Genomic DNA, 13,961 nt, shown 5'->3' on the forward strand with positions numbered 1-13,961 from the left:
AATTATCAATGCAATTTTTTGTAAAGTCCTGAACCCAATTTTTAGAACTTATTATTACAACATGTTTAAGGCCTGTATTAGAAACCATATGATCCTGTTGCTTTCTCAAAATTTTCCATGCCTGGTAATTCCCCTGTAGGAGCAGGAGATAGTTTGAGGATCTTATCCTACACACGAATACAAAGCTACCAACACTTACTGTAAGTAGATGCATTTTATCCCTAGGGTCACCAGTTACACAAATGAATTTGTTTAAAAGATACTTATTCAGTATTGCAATGATAAACTTATACTATTTGTCAACCTTGATAAGAGAGATTTTCTATGAGAGGAAGAAGGAGGGACATAAGTATAAGAGTATCAAAACTGGTCCTCTAAGTCTAAGCCTAAGGGCACAGAAAGACTCAACAAAGGCATACCAGGATAGAGCATCCTTAGCTTTGTTTGATTTCAGGGAAGTCACAGCCAAGTTTTAAGAACTGCCAGAACTGGAAAGTTCCACCTTATTCACCCGGTACAATAACCATAGCCAGTCAGGCTCAGGATTAATCAGGTGGAAATGTACATGTTCAAAAAAGAATAGCACCATGGGGAGAATGAGTCAAGAGGATCCTCCCTTAGGCCATGCCAAAGTCATTCATTTAACCTTTCCCAGGCCCAGATATCAATTTGCATCAGTTCCCAGACTGCACTCCATTCAGGCAGCACATCACATCTTCTTTGAATGGTGAACTACTGGCCTCATGACAATGCAATTATACCTGAAATCCAAACTTAGGATAATACCAGATTACAGTCCAATGAGATTTTACCTCAAATATTCATTAATTAATTAATCACACCTTAAGACTAGATACAGTTGTTCTTATTTCTCTCATGGTGTTGCAATAATAAAAATGTTTACCAGGCCTTTAAAAATTTACTCAACATCCTTTTTTTTTCTTTTTCTTCTTTTGCTTGAGTTTAAACTCATCCTGGTATAAAAAAATCAGTCCTTAGAAATTAAGAAAATAATTACACTATAGAATTTCACAGAGACAGTGAATATATAAGAGTTTACTCAAAAACCCAGAAAACCACTGGTCACTGTCTGTCAACCTCCAGACTAACAGATATCTATCTCTTAAGGTATTCTATAGTCACCCCTTAAAGCAAAAATAAATCTTTAATTTAATCTTTAAGATTGTGAGTTTGTTGAGATTAAGTTGGCTAAAGATGTAACTTCAATATGTCCTATTCTGGGTATAATTCCATAACCTTCACAAGTGATAGGCAAATAACCTTAGATGAAGCTCACTCTTTATAATAAGCAGGCTTAAAAATTTCTCCCCATTTTGTGAAGAGTGGAAAAGGGGATCTCATTTTCTCAGAAAACCAGTTCATTGTTGAGGAATTTCACCACAATAGCAAGCTCTTTTACAGGGATGATAAGATTTTATGACCATGCCCAAGCAGATAGTCTTAAGAAACCTAGGAAGATTACAAATAAGGAGATTTTACAAGGTCTTTTCTTTGTAAATTTTCCCATACAGTAATTATGAATTTTCCTTTTCAAAATATGCCCAATTAAATACTTAATAGATTTTTACGTTATGACAATTAACACTAATGACTTAGTTAATAATTTCATAGTAACCAGAGCCAAAGTAATTTTCAGCATGTCTCATACAGTGGTTTCCCAGCATTCATAACACAAGCAAATTCAGAAACACAAAAACAACATAAACATTATTATGGATTTTTAAAACATAACAGAATTTGGAGGTACATTTATCTGGATGCCAAATAACATCAATTTATCTGAATGCATTTCTGAATTCTTTTACACAGCAATCCCTTTATTTTATGGCTTTTAGCATTTTACACTGATCATATCTAAAACCTGTATAAAGTTATTAAGTATGGAAAAATTACTTCTAATTAAAAAAATGATAATATGAACAACAGTTAACATTTACATATGGCTCACCCTATGCCAGGCACTGTGTTAAACACTTTACAATCATATGATTACTTAAAATAACCCTAGGAAGTGGGCACTATTATTTCATTTTCCCCATTACAGATTGGGAAACTGAGGTAAACAGAGGTAAAGTCACATAGTGAATAAATTTCTGAGATCAGATTTTTTGATTCAGGTTTTCCTGATTTATGCATTTTCCACCATTTTTTTTTCTTTTGTCTTAGTGCCAAATAATAAATCCATTTTGCATTAAGTTCTGATTTTATCACGATTATTTTAATAGAATACATTTCAGTATAAGTGAAACTACATTATCATTTACTTTCAGGACCAAATCAAATCTGGACTTATATTCAATAATGGTAACATGTAAGTCTCAATCTAACCAAGGGTCATTTGCTGCTAGCTCTTCAAATTATAGGGCCAACTACTTTCATTTAGTCTATTGACAAAGATTTAAAGAGACAGTCTTGTATTTTCACCTCTCTTTTTAGGATCCATGAAACTTTTCTGAAACATAGAAACTGCAAACATAACTTCTGTTATGTAGTAATGAAATTATCAATTCCTCACATAAGGACTAAACTATACCCTGCTAATGGTTTGCTATCGCAAGGAATTCAATGCTACAAATACATTTCTATATTTTCCATATCATGAAGAATAACCAAATAAAGTTTCTCATATCCTTCTTATCTGCATGAGATCAAACCCTTCCTCACTTCTCTTTCCAAATTTCCACAATCCTTTACTTCCAAACCCTCCATCCAAACTATCACCCATTTCCTCTTATTCCTAATTTCATTAAAATTCATCTCCTCCTTTCTTTCAAGCTTAGATTGAAGCCCTTCACAACTGCACTCGTCTTGTTTCTTTCATATTGTGATCAGATACTTCTTTTCCCCATCGTAACTCAGACTATCTAAAATATGAGCTTCACTTTACTGGATTTTTTCTTCTTCTCTTTCTCTTGTCTTCCCCTCCAGCTTGGCCACAGTCAGAAAGGGAGAGAGAGATTGCCCTGTTTTATGTTCATGTTTAAAAGCTTTGAAAGTTCTACTTTAACCATCCCAAAAGGTATACCTAGTATCTAGTCACCTCCTCCAATTGCTGTTTCTAAGTCTCTCTCTAGAGCACTGAAAATCCCTCGTTTGCCTAGCCTAGAGATCTTCAAACACAATCAGAATGCTCATTTGACTGAGTTCAATATCTAAGGTCACATCCTTTATCTGGCAAAAAGATTTTTTTTCCCCTTTTTTCCCAATTTCCCAATCCCTACCTATCCTCATTGGTGGGTTGTGGACATAACAGGCAGGATGTTTCCCAAGGTATTACAACTTGTCTACCCTGGAATCCCCTGAAAGCTCACTCCTCCCATTCCCTTTATGAATACTGGTATTCCCATGCAAAAGCATGCTTGGTCATTTACTTACCTGCCATTTTTTGATGAGCCTTCGGCTTTTCCTTCTTTCTACCTTCTCTTCTTGGTGCACAAATGAAACAAAAAAAAATCAAAATTTGAATTTGGGAATCTATTTCTCCATTTTCTATCCTGAGTTTTGGGGAGCTAAATTCTCTGCCACTTCACGGCTTAACTAACTGCTGGGGTGGGCCAGCTGTCAGGCATTATCTGATTGCTCATTCCAGGAGGTGGAGCAGGCCCAGCCACATTGCTAGCCAGGGGTGAAAACCCTCAAAAGCTCCTGGTGTTGCTCCATTTGGTAAAAGGCAAATTCTTTGTTTAAGGTTTTTCCCAGATGTTAAAAGGAGTTTATTAAAAGTACATCAATGTAGAAATATATTTATAAGCTACTTCCTAGAGATATAGCCAGCTTTTATTGATAAGTTTCATGAGATAAAGATAATTCGAATATGTCCATATCAGCAAAATGGGATGGGACATTCCATCTCAGCTCCTCTCCAATTGCCAGTAGATGCTAACAGGTAGTAGGTGACCTAGTACTTGAAGGATAGCTGCAAATTGGGTGATGTTTCCCTCAACAGAGCTTTCATTAAAACAATGTCCCCAACAGTGATTGACAAGCAGGACTATGGTCATATGAAAAAATATTCTAAATCACTATTGATTAGGGAAATGCAAATTAAAACAACTCTGAGGTACCACCTCTCATCTATCAGATTGGCCCAAATATGACAGAAAAATAAAATGACAAATGTTGGAAGGGATATGGGAAAATAGGTATACTAAAGTACTGTTGGTGGAGTTGTGAACTGATCCAACCATTTTGGAGAGCAATTTGGAACTATGCCTAAAGGACTATAAAACTATGTGTACCCTTTGACATGGGAATACCACTACTAGGTCTGTATCTCAAAGAGATTTTTAAAAAGGGAAAAGGAATTATTTGTACAAAAATACTTATATGTGGTAACAAAGAATTGGAAATTGAGATTTCTTATGAACTGGGGAAGGCTGAACAAGTTGTAATACATGATTGTAATGGAATACTACTGTGCTATAAGAAATCTAAAATACGATGCTTTTATATAAACCTTGAAAGACTTACATGAACTGATACAAAGTGAAGTGAGTAGAACCAGGAGAGTACTGTACACATTAAAAGTAATATTCTACAATGATCAATTGTGAATGACTTAGCGGGCTAGCTAGCTGGCGCAGTGGATAGAATACCGGCCCTGGAGTCAGGAGGACCTGAGTTTAAATCCAGCCTCAGACATATAACACTTACTAGCTGTGTGACCCTGGGCAAGTCACTTAACCCTAATTGCTTAGCCAAAAGAGAGAGAGAGAGAGAGAGAGAGACAGAGAGAGAATGGCTTAGCTATTCTGATCAACACAATGATCCAAGAAAAGTCTGAGGGACTTATAATGAAAATGCTAGCTACCTCCAGAGTAAGAACTGATGGAGTCTGAATACAGATTGAATCATAATATTTTGATTTTATTTTTCTAGCTTTATTTTTGTAACATGATTAATATAAATATGTTTTGCATGATTTCACATGTATAATCAGTATCATATTTCTTGTGATCAAAATGATGGGGAAAAGGGGGAAAGTCAATTCAGAACTCTATTTTTAAAAAAAGTATCTAAATTAAACAAATAATAAATGAAAACAAACAGAAATGAACCACAGGAAGGAAACTGATGGTGGATAGCAAAATGTCTTAGGTATTTGAAAATGGAAACAGGAAAGCCCAACCAGGAATCCCACCTAAGCCACTTATGAGATGCATCATCCTGACAAAGTCCCATTCCATGTCTTAGAATCACTTAATTCTTCTGCCATCTGGACTACAAAGAGCATCAAAATCAGAAGTCTGCTGCTGAGTCAGAGGAGATAACATACACACACTGTACTCCATAAATGACATTTGCTGTAGCTATTTCTGGTTTGTATTTAAATATATTATTGTAGTTTTTGTTGCTTTTGTTCTTATGATTAATCTTGAACACAAAGGAAAAGTCCTGGCACACCAGGAGTGCAAGAAAGGAATTTGTCCATTACATTATGGAAGAGCATTTAAGCAAAGCCAAACACCACTCCCAATGGCTACCTTCATCCATTTTTCCCAAAGAAAAAGGAACTGAAGAGACTTACCGTTCAAAAGGAAAAAGGATGTTTACATGAGGAAATTTGTAAACAAGAGGGTGATTCCTTAAATCTTCAAGGATGTTATAATCCCAGCAATAAGAAGTACAGAAGGATGTGATGTCAGTGGGGGTTAGAGGAAAAGTTATGGCAAGACTGACTGGGACTAAGAGGAAAAGAGTTATGGCCCTGCACATCTTCCAGCTATCTGGCATCCCGACTAGTTGCAATTTATTTTCCTGCAGATTCCATCTGATGGAGCAAGGGGAACAGAAATTATAAGGAAAAATAAAATATGACCAACATGGAAGAATGGCTCTGTCCTTCCATCTGGGGTTTGCCAAGCAGACATGTGCCAATTTAACATATCACTCACATTCATTCAATTGAGCCTTGGCAAAGCCAGAGAGCCTCACTCTCCTGACTTGTCTGTTAAGTCTGTCAAGTAAAGGGCCCCTAAAAAATTCTGTAGTTCTAGCTCTGTGGACACTGAAATTTCAGCGTAGTGTAAGATGGCAAGAATGAATACATATGTAGTAGGATGGGGAGTGAATTGCTGACCAGCAGGGGCCCAAGCAAACCAAAAGGATGGCAAGTAGCCAAACATCTTAGAGTCTTAGACTTGGAACCAGGAAGGCCCAACTAGCAATTCCGCCTCATTCATCTATCACGTGTGTCCTCCGTGGCCTAAGTAAAGTTCCATGTCTCAGCATCACTTAATTCCTCTGTCAGTTGGGCTAAAAAGAGCATCAGACTCAGAGGTCTGCTGCTAGATCAAAAGAGGTAACACAGACACACTATACTCCTTCAATGATATTTGCTGTGCTCCTTTCTGATTTGATAGTTGAAACTATCATTATGGCTGTTTTTGTTGCTGTTCTTATTCTGATTAATCCTGAATAGAAAGCAAAAGATCTGGCAGGGCTGTAGTGGAAGAAAGGAATCTGTCCATCAAATTATGGCAGAGCCCTATTCCAGATCTTAAATTGTATTATAAAGCAGCAATCATCAAAACTGATTGGTGCTGGCTCAGAAATAGGGAGGTGAATCAGTGGAATAGGTTAAATATGCAAGACACAATAGTCAATGACTACAGTAATCTATTATTTGATAAACCCAAAGATCCCAGCTTCTGGGATAAGAACCCACTCTTTGAAAAAAACTGCTGGGAAAACTGGAAAGAGTATAGCAGAAACTAGGCATAGACCAAAATCTCACACTATATACCAAAATAAAGTCAAAATGGGTTCATGACTTAGATATAAAGGCTGATACCATCAGTAAACTGGGAGAACAATGAATAGTTTACCTTTCAGATCTGTAGAGAACAGAAGAATTCATGACCAAACAGGAGACAGAGAACATTACAAAAAGCAAAATGGATAATTCTGAGTACATTAAATTGAAAAGTTTTTGCACAAAGCCAATGCAACTAAGATTAGAAGGAAGGTAGAAAAGTGGGAAAGTATTTTTGCAACCAGTCTCTCTAATAAGGGCCTCATTTCTAAAATATATAGAGAACTAAGACAAATTTATAAGACTACAAGCCATTCCCCAATTGATAAATGGTCAAAGGATATGAATAGATAGTACTCAGATGAAGAAATTAAAGCCATCTATAGTCACATGAAAAAATGCTCTAAGTCATTATTGATTAGAGAAATGCAAATCAAAACAACTCTGAGGTACCACATCACACTTATCAGATTGGCCAACATGACAAAACAGGAAAATGATAAATGTTGGAGAAGACGTGGGAAAATTGGAATACTAATGCATTGTTGGTGGAGTTGTGAAATGATCCAACCATTTTGGAGAACAATTTAGAACGATGCCCAAAGGGCTATAAAAATGTGCATGCCCTTTGACCCAGCAATAGCACTTCTAGCACTATATCCCAAAGAGATCATACAAAAGGGAAAAGGACCCACATGTACAAAAATATTCATAGCAGCTCTTTTTGTGGTGGCAAAGAAATGGAAATTGAGAGGATGCCCATCAATTGGGGAATGGCTGAGCAAGTTGTGGTATATGAATATAATGGAATACTATTGCCCTATAAGAAATGATGAACAAGCTGACTTCAGAAAAACCTGGAAAGACTTGCATATTCTGATGCTGAGTGAAGTGAGCAGAACCAAGAGAATGTTGTACACAATAACAGCGATGTTGTGCGATGACTAATATTGATAAACTGAACCCTTCTCAGCAATACAAGGATCTAAGACATCTCCAGAGGCCTCATGATGGAAAATGCTATCCACATCCAAAGAAAGAACTATGGAATTTGAATTGCTAGCCTTTTTTTTTCCTTTCTCTTCTGTTGTGTTTTGTTTTCTCTTTCTGATGGTTCCTCCTATTGGTTATAATTTTTACTTACATCACTAATGTGAAAATATGTTTTAATAGGAATGTATATGTATAGCCTATATTAGATTGTGTGCCGTCTTGGGGAGGGTGATGGGGAGGAAGGGGGAGAAAAATTTTAAACTCAAAAGCATATGAAGTGATTGTTGATAAATCAAAATAAATTATTAAAAAATTTATGGCAGAGCCCTTAGGCAAGACAAAATGCCACCCCCAAAGGCAACCTTATTCCATTTTTTTCCCAAAAGAATGAGGAACTGGAGAGACTTGTGTTTAGAAGGGAAGAGGAATGATTGCCTGAGGACATTAGCGAACACTTAAATCTTCCAAGGTATCTCCATCCTAGGAATGAGAAAAGCTGAAATGACGTGAAGCTTCAGGGATTTAGAGGAAGAGATGGCAAGACTGACGGCATGGGAGTCCTTGCACTTTGTACCAGTTGTCTGGGATCCCAAATACTTGCAATTTATTGTCCTGCTGACTCCATTCAATGGAGGCAGGAGAATGGGAATGACTAGAAAGAATAAAATTTGACTAAGGTAGAGGCACACTCAAGGCAGCGTCCAATGGCCAACATTTGGGGACAGCCAAGGGGGACATCTAATACATACTTCAGACACATTCTATTGATTAGGCCTGAGGCCCTGTAGGCCTCACTTCCCTCACTTGTCTGGTAAGGAGCTTTCAAGCAAAGGGCCCCTGAAAAGGCCTATGTGTCTGCCTTTGTGGACCCTGAATTTTTAGGGAAGTGAAGGATGGCAAGAATGGATACACATGTAGAAGAGTAGGAAAAATGACTGGCTGAGCAGGAGAGGCTGAAATCACTGACAGGATGATCCTGACCTGCACTATAAGGAAGCCTGGACTTCACATCTCAACTGATCTACCTACCAGTCATGGCAAGAGGGCCAAGTCATGTGACCTCACTCCTCCTCAGTTCTCTGACCTGTAAAATCAAAGAAAAAAAATTACCAATCTCACAGTTTACTCGAGGATCAACAGGCACACACAATGTAGAGCTGGCTGCATACAAGGGAGTGCTTCTTTTTCTTATTACAGATGTGCGTGAGCACTTCCAAAATGATGTGCCAGGAGTGCAGGGGAACTACTTCAAAGGTCCACCAGGGGCTAAACTCCCTGGCTTTACCTGACTTAGGGCCCCAAACCTGACCTATTCAAATTTCTGAAACAAATACAAATCTGGAAATTCACCTTTGAAAAGAAACAGTGAGCTTGTCAAAATTATATTTGTCCACAAGAGGAAGGTTGTTCAGCTCTTCCTAGGAGTAATCCTAGAATCAATCAACAGAGAAATGAGATTAATTTTAAGGCAATGAAAGGCCAAAATAAGATGAATCTGACGTTTGGGGGAGGCCCCAGAATCTGACTTGAGCCTGCAAGAACTTTTGTCTTTGGAAATGTGCACATATTTTACCACCCTTGAGTACAAATATGATGAAGAAAAATGAAATGGAATAAGGGAACTACAAAAAGAAGGGGAAATATATATATGCTCAAGTCTATCACTTAGCACCATTCAATTTCTTTCAACTGGACTACAAAGAGCATGGGAATCAGAGATCTGTAGTTGGCTTAAAGGAGATAGCACATACACATACGCTGTATTCCATAAAAGATTTGTGGTAGTCGTTTCTGTTTTTGCATTTAGAGGTATTATCATTGTTTCTGTTGTATTTGTTATTATGATTAATCATAAACAGAAAGAAAAATACCTGGAGTGCAAGGATGGTATATGTCTACCACATTAAGGTAGAGCTTGGAGGCTAGGTGAAATTTCATCCCCAAAAAATTTTCCCCAAAAGAAAAAGGAATTGAGAGACTTACCTTTCAAAGGGAAGTGGGACACTTGCAACAGTGAACATGAAAGTGACTTCTGAAATCTCCCAGGTTAACACAGTCATAGGAATGGAAAGTCCAGAAATGAAGTAAAGCCTCCAGGGCTTAGAGGTAAAGAGATGGCAAGACTGACCATGTGGGTGGCCCTGCACATTGTCCCAACACTGTGACATTGTCCCAACACTGTGACATCCCAACTATTTGCAATTTATTTTCCTGCTGCCTCCATTTGATGGAGTCAAGAGAAGGGAAATGACAAGAAAGAATCAAATCTGATCAAGGTCGAGTGACACTCAAGGTAATGTCCATTGGGCTGCATGTAGAGTTAGCCAAGCAGGGGACCTAATGCTACACCCCATACATTCTTTCAATTAGGCCTTGGAAACCTCGAGGGCCTCACTTTCCTCAGTTGTCTGATAAGGAGCTTCCAAATAGAGGGCCTTTGAAAAAGCCTGTAGTTCTAGCTATGTGGAACATGAATTTTTAGGGAAGTCAAATATGGCAAGAATGAATATATATGTGGTAGAAGAGGGAAAATGATGCTTGACAGGCAGTGTTCCAAATTGCTTGGTGGTCCCAACCTGTAGTGTCAGGAAGCCTGGACTTTGCCTCCCAACTCATCCACTTACCAGACCTTTCAAGGTAACCAAGTTACTTATCCTGTGTTATCCTATGGTCTCTCCCCTGAAACACTGGGATAAGAAAATTATGAATTTGTTTACTCAAAGGATCAAAAGTGACCCAAAACGTACAGCTTTCTTTATACAAGTGAGTTATTCTTTTTACTGGTACAGATAGCAGCACTTGCAAAGAAAGATACCTCAGGAGTGCAGTGGAACCATTTCACTGGCCCATCAGGAGGCACCAGTCTGGGGTTGCCCTGACTGATGCCCCCACCCTCAACCTCTATAAATTTCTTAAGCAAATTCAATTCTGCAAACTCACCTTTCTAAAATAACAGTGAGTTTTTCAAAATGAAATTTGTCCAGAAAATGGAGATTGTGCAGCTCTTCACTTGAATAATCCTAGGACCCATAAATGGAGAAACCATGTTAACTTTAAAGGACTTACAGGCAAAACAATGGAGAACTTGAAGGAAACTCACTTTTCAAAGGTAACAGTGCTGGTTGTGATAGGACATTTGTGCATAGAAGTTAGACTGCTAATCTCTTCCTGGGAGCACTCCTAAGGATGAAGAAGTGCAGGTATAACATTAAACTTAAGGGTTCTGTCACAGATAAAAAGATAGAGAAAATGATCCCTGGTTGATCCTTGACTCCAATCCAGATCTAGGACTTCCTTTGCCACTTTCCATGTTTATTTTTACTTCTTACATTTCAACACATGCAGGAATGAGGGAAATGAAAAGGCACAAAGAACAAGAAAAACAACTTGGAGGAAAATTAAATACATTGGTCATAATGTCCTTTGAGGGAAGGTGACAAGATACCTGGCATCTTCCATCTGCCCCAAAGTAGTTCCCCCTCCAAGGGAGTCTACCATTTCCTGCTACCCACTCCTCAACAGCTTCTTCAATTGAGAAGAGCCTAATGTTCCTCTAACCCCCATTTCTTGTGCTTTCCATCCCCTGCTGGGCACAGCATGTCCCCTGCAGGAAGGTGGCAAGAGGCCAGCTCAGGAGTCTTCCATCTGCCCCAAACCAACAACTTCCATTTATACAAGCAAAAGGCAACTTCTATCTCCTACTGCCAACCCAATCTTGAAAAACGATGTGGAGAATCTCTGGTGCAAAGAGGAGCAACCTACCTTTTCATCTCAGGCCTTCCACATCCTGCTGCGCCTGCCTCTTGAGGAAAGAGCAAAGTTGGTGGGGAATGGGACTTCTGATTCTTCTTGTTGTGCACGTGTAACTTTCACCTCTTGCTGTACCCTTTTCCTGCCTAATCTCTGCCCTTCAGAGGGAAGAGGACTAGGGAAACAGGGTTTCCCATGTGACCATCTGAATGTATGCCTCCCATCTCCAACTGCACTTCCTCCAGCCCTATCTCCAGCCTCCACTGGGAAAAGGAACCGTGTCTTCCATGCAGTGATGAACATTCTCACACTTGATCACACTCTTCTCATCTCGGTGATTCTGAACCCCTGAAGATCACCATCCAAACCACATTCCACACCTCCATCAGCCAATTACTTTTTCTCATCTCCCTCAACCCTCTTACCCCTAAGTAACTCTCATACACCCAACCCTTCCACTGTGCCTTGTGGAACACCTGTAAATAGGCAACAAATGTCCCTTCATCGTAAATCATTTCCTCTCCCACTCCTTTCACATGCAGGTATTACTGAAACCTGGCTACCCCTAAATGATGCTCTCCCTGGTCACCCTTTCCAGTACTGGCTTCACCTTCTCTTGTTTTCACTTCATTGGTCGAGGTAAAGTTAAAATACATCTTGTTCCCCATTGCCACTTCAAGATTCTCCCCCACCTCTACCACTTAACAACTTCTCTCCCTTGAGGTTCAAGCTATTCATATGTACCACCCAATCAAAATCCTGGTAGCTGAAATTTAATACATACAAAACAGAACTCATTTTTCCCCTTAAACCTTCCCTATTACTATACGAGGCCACACCATCCTCCCAGGACTTCAGGTTCCCAACCTAGGAGATCTCTTCAAACCCTCACTATCTCTCATCCCTTATCCAATCTGTTGCCAAGGCCTGTCAAATTCACCTTTGTAATATCTCTTTAATATGCCCCCTTTTCTTCTCTGACAATGGCACCATTCTGGTGCAGGTCCTCATCACCCCATACCTGTACTACTTGCTGGTGGGTCTGCTATTTCAGGTCTCTCCCCATTCCAATCCATTCTCCATTGCTCCACTAAAGTGATTTTTTCCTAAAGAATAGGTTCTATCGGATCACTCCCTGAGCCCCAACTCCCCCAGCAAATTCCCAGTGGCCCCCTACTGCCTCCAGGAGCAAATACAAAATGTTCTGTTTGGAATTCAAAGCCCTTCATATCTTAGCCTCCTTCTACTTTTCCAGTCTTCTTACACCTTACTCTCTACCATGTACTCTCTGATCCAGTGACTCTGGTCTCCTAAATGTTCCATAAATAGAACAAAGCATCTGTGGCTATTTTCTCAGGTTGCCCCTCATGGCAGGACTTCTTCAATTCCATCTACTGACTTCCTTGACTTCTTTTAGGTCTCAACTAAAATTCCATCTTTTACAAGAGAAGTTGCCCAGCCCCCTTAATTTTAGTGCCTTCAGTTTGAGTTAGTTACTATTTATTGTGTATATAGTTTGTTTATAAATTTTTTTACATGTTGTCTCCCCCATTAGACTGTAAGTTTCTTGAGGACAAGGATTGTCTTTTGCCTCTTATTGTATCCTCAATACTTAGCACAATGCCTAGCACATAGTAGGTGCATAGTGTTTATTTACTGATAGCAGACTGCCTATATGTATAATATTCTGGATACTATTTTCCTCTTTTCAAATATTTTATTTTCTTTCAAGAACTGTGTCTATATAAGTTCATTCCAACCTGAAAATTTGGCTCACAGGGCAGGATTCTCAAGCACTGGAGGAGTGGTGAGTGAACTCCCTGTGGGTATTCATGGCCACTTTGTAGCAGGTAAGTGACGCTGCCTTTCTAATAAGTCTCCATTCCAGGACTCCACCAACCAGTGTCTTAGCAAGTTAAAGAACTGTGAAGAAAGTGGAAACAAGGTATTGTAAATTAGAAAATGGGTAGTGCATGCTCTGAAAAGATCCTGTCTGGATCTCAACTGGCTAAAATGGTGAAGCAATATGGGGAGCTTTGTTTGTTGCTGGAATGTCTCTTTCTCAAGAGGTTAATATCTCGCTGTCACGTATGGAATGTTTCTATTTACGAAAAGTCACACTGATAGTGGCTAAAAGAAAGTTCATTTGAAGGAGGTAAATCAGCACACTCAATGGGATTTTGAGAAAGACTGTATCCAAACAAAGGGATTACTGGTATCTTTGAAATGGGTATTATGCCTTTAACAAACTTAAAAATGATTTGGATAGGCAGAAAGAAGAAAAATGGAAGAAAATGGAAGAAGAGGTAAGAGTTAAAAGCTCTCTCACTCTCTCCAAAACCTCTGTTAAAATAGGACCTTTAACTGAAAAACGTGATTTTTTGCTATCACTTGATTTGCCTGTTGATCTCTTGGGTCTTAAGAAGTCATCTGTGTAAATTAT

At 38.8% G+C, this 13,961-nt stretch overlaps 1 long non-coding RNA gene across 1 annotated transcript in view; it reads right to left on the reverse strand.

Annotated features, from left to right (window-relative positions):
- Positions 1–10,448, reverse strand: part of LOC144454962 (uncharacterized) — a 48,112-nt gene extending 37,664 nt beyond the window's left edge. The window contains exons 1-3 of the long non-coding RNA XR_013483522.1: positions 9,119–10,448; positions 8,798–8,852; positions 3,397–3,446 (exon numbers count right to left, since the gene is read on the reverse strand). This is a non-coding gene — a long non-coding RNA (uncharacterized LOC144454962). The remainder of the gene's footprint in view (positions 1–3,396; positions 3,447–8,797; positions 8,853–9,118) is intronic.
- Positions 10,449–13,961: the final 3,513 nt, after the last annotated feature.

Source organism: Phascolarctos cinereus, unplaced genomic scaffold (genome assembly GCF_003287225.1).
Source record: "Phascolarctos cinereus isolate Bilbo 61053 unplaced genomic scaffold, phaCin_HiC Scaffold_8;HRSCAF=390, whole genome shotgun sequence".
NCBI lineage: Eukaryota > Metazoa > Chordata > Mammalia > Diprotodontia > Phascolarctidae > Phascolarctos > Phascolarctos cinereus.